This window comes from Dioscorea cayenensis, chromosome 11 (assembly GCF_009730915.1).
Source record: "Dioscorea cayenensis subsp. rotundata cultivar TDr96_F1 chromosome 11, TDr96_F1_v2_PseudoChromosome.rev07_lg8_w22 25.fasta, whole genome shotgun sequence".
NCBI lineage: Eukaryota > Viridiplantae > Streptophyta > Magnoliopsida > Dioscoreales > Dioscoreaceae > Dioscorea > Dioscorea cayenensis.
In genome coordinates, this window is record NC_052481.1 from 13,461,257 (window position 1) to 13,468,089 (window position 6,833).

At 38.7% G+C, this 6,833-nt stretch overlaps 1 non-coding gene across 1 annotated transcript; it reads right to left on the reverse strand.

Moving 5' to 3' along the window:
* Window positions 1-6,453: 6,453 nt before the first annotated feature.
* LOC120272795 lies at window positions 6,454-6,560 on the reverse strand. Its single transcript, XR_005540331.1, has one exon. It is a non-coding gene; the product is annotated as a small nucleolar RNA R71 (small nucleolar RNA).
* Window positions 6,561-6,833: the final 273 nt, after the last annotated feature.

Genomic DNA, 6,833 nt, shown 5'->3' on the forward strand with positions numbered 1-6,833 from the left:
CTAGCACTCTTTGTAAAAAAATATGTCATACAAATCCTTATGAATCTTTAACACCAATTAAAAATTCTCTAATATGAGAATTATTTAAGAGTATAAGTACTAAACCCTTCTATGCCCTCCTCTTTATCCTATAAAGATGAGAAGATTTAACTTGATACACAAAGACTAAAATGTTAAAACCTCATTAAGATGCCATCACAACATTTATATGAACATAAGAAATAAATGTCTATTATTAATAATATAAATTTACAATACCAAATGAAATCCTCTAATACAAGTATCCTCATTGGTACTGAAGGGCATAATCCTAACACCTCTATGTTATTTAATGCCAAAAACAGTAGAATGGGGCTTTTGATAGACGCTGAGGATAAGAAGATTGTGAATACTTTTCTTGCTATAGGTTCTTTGGCAGTTGCCGTGGGTACTAGTTGTTATGTTGAATAGAGTAGAAATGCCATCTCTAATAATTGCATGAATTCATGTTTTGAATATGTTCCTAGAGAAAAGAATACCTTGCCAAAAGAAATATTTTCATTTTTATTGATACAATTGTAGAGTTTCTTGGACATAGTTAAATTGGATTATTTGAAGTTCACACCAAGGGTTACTAGTCAAAATCTTCCACCACCACTTCTCAAGGAAAGCAGTATTAAAATCTTTTAGGTTGAGAATCTTAAGCTTCTTGCTTCTGAGGTCTATAGAGTTATTCCCACTTAAAAGGTCTAGGCTTTAGATTGACAATGTTAATGCCTCACCATAAAAAATACTTTCTAATTTGATCCATGGATTTCCTAATAAAGATGAGTAGTCTAAAGATGGATATCCAATATATTAGAAGTAAGGTCATAATTGAGTTAACTAGGGTGAGTCTGCCTCCCATTAAAAGAAATTTCGGTTTCTAGGGAGAGTCTCTCCTTCTAACTCTAGAGATATGATCCCTATAGTCCTGATGCCTGGCCTTCTTACTAAAAATGGAAACTCCTAAGTAGTTGACTGGAAGGATGTGATAGGGACACAAGTATAAGTACCGATCACGTAATAATAGTGTGCGTAAAGCAGACTATTGGTCCACATGGTAGAAAGTGAGTACTAGTAGAAACTCTAATTCTGAAAATTAGCATAAGTGATTAAATGTTGTCTATGTGAACAAAAGTAGACAAAGACAAGAAAATGAGGAAAATAGTAAGAGAGAAGTCAAGAAAGAAAGCAATGTTCAGGTATAGCATCCCTCTTGTGTTATGAAGTGCAGGATAGAGGTTGATTATACATGCAATCCTATTTTAAATGAGAGATTTTCAGAATAATACTAAATCCTGATTTCTCAAGTGAAAAGTAACTGAATAGGTGTGGAGTTGATATAGGCATCCACACAATCGCATTAACACTCTATGAAACCTCACTGTGAGCTAGTAATAATATCTTAAATAGATAATCTCCCCCGAAGAGAGAGATTACCCCTAATCTGAATACTAAGTAGAAATACGATTTTTCCTAAAATCCACTCCACATGATTGCAAAAGGTACGGAGATTTCCAAAAACTCACTCAGTAGAACTAAGGGAGACGGAGTCTCCGAAGTACCCTATACGTAGGCTTACTCACAATTTCCTTTAATCACGGCATGTCTATTGTAGGTGGGTATTTCTACTCATCACGTAATACATCAAACATGATAGCTAGGACTTTCGCCTCGTTAGCAACTAAGCATTCAAACACGTAATTAGATTCAAATATAAATGATTGTAATTAAGAAAACAATTAAAGCATCAAATATCCAACAACTAATGTCAAAATATAAACCCTAGACTTTAACTATATGCCCAAACATCTACAAATTAGCCCTCCATTAATGGAGGGCAAACATCCAAAATACAAATAATAAGAGAAAACATGAAAGCCATGAAAACCTCTTTCTTAATCATTGGCGCACCCCTTGCATGTGTGTACCGCAAGTGCATGGGTCGTCGAAGTAATAAAATACCCCGGTGAGTGGGGGGTCGAATCCACAGGGAATAGTTGTTTAGAAACACAAAGTATTACTATTTAGCTAGAGTGAAACCAATGTGTGATGCTTCAAAATATCAATGCAAATGAAAGTAAAAGAGAGAAAAGAGAAAGCAGGAGGAGTAAGGAAATGTAATCGATGGTAAAATGGGGTGCTCGGACAATGCTCACCCTAGGACTATTGTTTCAAGTGCAAGACTAATATTATGCCTCCTAATTGAAGTTTAATGAGTTACGAAAATCCAAAAACACACTGTCCCAACCCTGAGGTCAACCGTGACTAGCCTTTTACACTATGCCCCGGCGGAAAGGGATACTCTCAACACCTCACACTGTGTGGGACTGCTTGAGGCTCTAGGGACTCCAAGTGAAAAACCCTATTCCCTAATGTAGATATAACCCTTCGCTCCAGGCGAAAGACCCCTAGTTATGATTAAGCCCCAGTACTAAGGATTACTTCAACACTTCACTCTGTTATCGCGCAACTAAGCCCTAGTGGAGTTTGTCTTATAGCACTTCACTCTATAGTGACCGCAGAGAACTCTTGGAACGTGGAGGTAGGACAAATCACGTCGAAAGGGAAAGGGGACGTTCCACTACCTCTCGACTCACCCTCTCAACTCTCTTTAATTTCACTAAGTCTAATCCTAATGAAGTTGTCACCCCTTCAAAGGGTTACCTAGATAAATTCTCAACCCTAGTGTCACTCTAAGGGAAAATCAAATCAACAAGCACACAAGATTGAAATTCAATTAAAACATCAATTAAAGGAAACATAATAGAAATCAATGAAACAAAATCATCCTAGGGTTTACAAGTCCAAGCACCCACTAGGGGTTTAGCCCTCCATGGAGTAATGCAAAGTCGAAGATAAAACTAAAGATAAATGCAAGCAATCCATAGAGAATACCACCTTGTTGTTCGTGTCAATGGTATTAAAGAGGCACCTCATCTTCTCCAAGGACTCCTTTGTCAAGCCTAGGGCACACCTCGCCGAATCGATACCGACAAAAGCTCACCCAATAGCTCTCCTCCAAAGGGAATTGATGCCAAATGCCATAAACCCGCTCCTAAAACCACGCAAAAGGCTCTCCAAACCCTAGTCGCACTCTCCCCCAAAAGATAGGTAAAAATAGGAAGAAGATCCCCAAATAAAAATCTTAAATCGGTATTTATAGTGCTAAAATCGGGCATCCACACGGGCGTGTGGAATTTCCACACGGCCGTGTGGATTTTCAGATTTTGTTCCTGCACGCTATAAACAGTAACTGCTAGAGTACTTCGTAAAAATACTCCCAAATTCATTTTCTTCATCGAGCCCGCATGAATAGGCATGCGTCCTTGTGGTAGATCATGTCGCGTCTTCCATTAAACCACATTGACGAAGCTCTTGGAAATATACACAAGTTGCATGAGTGTGACTGCCTTTGTGCCGCTTCAATTTGTATATTCACTTGAGCATTTTGGAGGTTGGCACACACCCACATGTCTATGATCATAACTTGTGCCTTGACCCTTATTCGATACAAGAATTCCATCAACAATCGTGTCCACAATCTCCTTTTACTTTCTTTCTTCCAAACTTGTCTCCACAACCCTAAATGCACAAAAGAACACAAATACACACGACTGAGCTATAAAATCTGATAAAAGTGATGTTCAATGTAAGAAAAGTATACTTCGTATTACTTATACACAAGCACTAATCAATCGTGCCCATGAACAATAGCTGGAGAAGCCCTAGGTAAGCTTTCGTGCACGCCGCCAAGGTGAGATTGACGATAATGATCTCCAAACCCCTTGATTATAGATCCAAATCTCCCTTCAAGTCACCCTTTGTGTTATAGAGATCTGGCTCCTATCTTCCCTAACTTCACCTCTAAGAAACTCCCAAAAGAAAAACCAAGAATTGCCCTAAAATCCTCATTAGTTCTGATAAGTGCTTGTGTATTAGTAAGATGAAGTATTCTTTTCATACAATAAGCATTACTTTTATCAGATTTTATCGCTTATACATGTGTATTCGTGTTTTTTTTGTGCATGTAGGGTTGTGGAGACAAGTATGGAAGAAAGAAGCCAAAGTAGATCATAAATGCACTTTGTTGATGAAATCTTAGAGTGAATAAACGTAAAGACACAAGTTGTGCTCAAAGACATATGAGTGAGTGCCAATCTCCATTGTACTCGAGTGAATATGCAAATTAGAGAGGCATAAAAGCAGTCACACTCATGTGTTCTGACTTGTGCAATACTAGCAAGATTATCGTCAAATGTGATTTTATTGAAGATGCAACGTGATCTACCATATGGATGTGTGTCCATTCATGTGGCCTCGATGAAAGTATGGATTCGGAAATATTTTGAGGAGGTAATGTAGCAGGTTACTGTAGCAAATCATTGTAGCAAATTAATGTATCAGTTACTGTTCGTAGGCCGCTGAAAAATTGATTCTTGCATATTCACACGGGCGTGTGGAAATTCCACACGCCCGTGTGGATGCCCGATTCCAGCCTATTTAAGTCGTGACTTCAACCCGTTTTGGAAATCTTTTTCCCATCTCTTCACCATCATTGGAGGCGCTCGCGGCTAGGGTTTGGAGATGCGTTGGCTAGGTTTTTAGAGTGGTTCTATGGCATTTAACACCGCGTTCCTTCAGAAGATAGTTATTTGGGGAGCTTTTGTCAGAATCGATTCGGAGAGGTGTACCCTAGGCTTGACGAGAGAACCTTTGGAGAAGACGTGGCTACTCCACAAGATAGTCGACACGGACACCAAGGGGGTTTTATTCATGGATTGCATATCTTTATTCTCAATTACATTATTGATTATATTTTGCTCTATAGAGAGCTAAACCCCTAGTAGGTACTTGGACTTGTAAACCCTAGGATGATATTATTTTTTTGTCCTTTTATTATGCTTTCTTTAATAGATGTTTCAATTGAGTTTCAATCTTAAATGCTTGTTGAGCTGATTTTCCCTTAGAGTGACACTAGGGTTGAGAATCCATCTTCGTAACCTTTGTGGATGAGTGACACAACATGAGGGTTAGACAATGCTAGATTGGAGAGTGTTGAGAGGGTGAGTCAGAGATAGCGGAACATCACTTTTCCCCTCCAGTGTGATTTATCCTACCTTTACGTTCCAAGAGTTCTTTGCGGACAGAATAGAGTGAAGTGCTAACAAAAGAACTCCGTTGGGGCTTAGTTGCGCAAGGAACAGAGTGAAGCATTGAAGTAATCCTTAGTTTTTGGGGCTTAATTGTGACTAGGTGTCTTTCTCCTGGACCAAAGGGTTATATCTATATTAGGGAATATGATTTATCACTTGGACTTCCTAGAGATTCAAGCAACCTTATACAGTTTAAGGGGTCGAAACAGAGCTATTTCTCCATCGGGATATAATGCGGGGTTAGTCACTATTGTCCTTCGGTTTAAGACCATGTGTTTTACGATTTTTATGACTCATTAAGCATCAGTTGAGATACATAATGGTTGATCTTGCACTTAAAACAATAGTCCTAGGGTGAGCAATATCTGGGTGCCCCAATTTCTGTCGATTGTCTCTCCTATTTTTTATTTGCATCTCCTTCTTCTTTCCTTATTTCTATTTTCATTGATTTTGTTCACACCACTATCGATTCATCTTCATTCTAGTTAAATATCAATCTTTGTGTTTCTGATCACTATTACCTGTGGATATGACTACCCACTCACCATGGTATTATTACTTCGACAAACCTGTGCACTTTCAGTTCACACGGAAAAGGGCATTTGAAGTTTTTGGCGCTGTTGCTGGGGAATAGGCGTTTTGGAAACACTTTCCACTTTACTATTTTAGCTATTCATCACTTATTCTATTTCACACTTTCTTATTCTTCCATCGTTCTGATTTGTTTTCTTTTCTTTGGTTACAGTTCTAGGTTATGACCCGAGGAAATCCTTTGACATTGGTTGAAGGAAATCTGGACATTGAATGAAGAATTTATAGAATGGGAAAAGAACATGTGTAAGAATAGTCAAATCAAGCTGAAATAGAAGGTGAAGGGTCTGATAACATGCCAGAACAGAATGAGCAGCAGATGACACAATCAGATTATGCCAGACCTGCAATTCTTGGCATGCAATTTAGTATTGTGCGGCCACCGATCATGGCTCAAAATTTTGAGCTCAAGCTAGGCTTCATTCAGATGTTATAGCAGTCAGCACAATTTAATAGTTTGGCCGATGAGGATCCAAATAATCACATTGAGAACTTCTTGGAAGTGTGCGACATGCTAAAGATTAATGATATTATGGATGATGCTATCAAGTTGTGAGCCTTCCCATTTTATTTGAAAGGGAGAGCAAAGCAATAGCTACATTTATTACCTAGAGCATCGATCACTACTTGGGAGGAGATGGTAGAAGCTTTTCTTGCTCGATATTTCCCTCCTGAAAAATCTACAAAGCTTAGGAATGAAATATCATCTTTTGTGCAAACAGAATTGGAGTCTCTATTTGAGACATGGGATAGGTTCAAGGAGCTCTTGAGGAAATGTCCTCAACATGGGTTTTTCGAGTGGATGATAATTCAGACTTTCTATAATGGTTTGAACTCAAGCATAAAGCAGTTACTTGATGCTGCAGGAGGAGGTACCTTAGGAAGCAAGACCACAGACGAGACCCGACATCCCATTGAAGAAATGGCTATGAATAGTTATCAGTGTAACACAAGGGACAGAAAGAAGATAGCCGGACTTCATGAGATTGATGCAGTTACCTGATTGGCGGCCCAGGTTGAGTCATTGAGCAAGAAGTTAGACATGCTAACTTCTCCTAGAGTGGC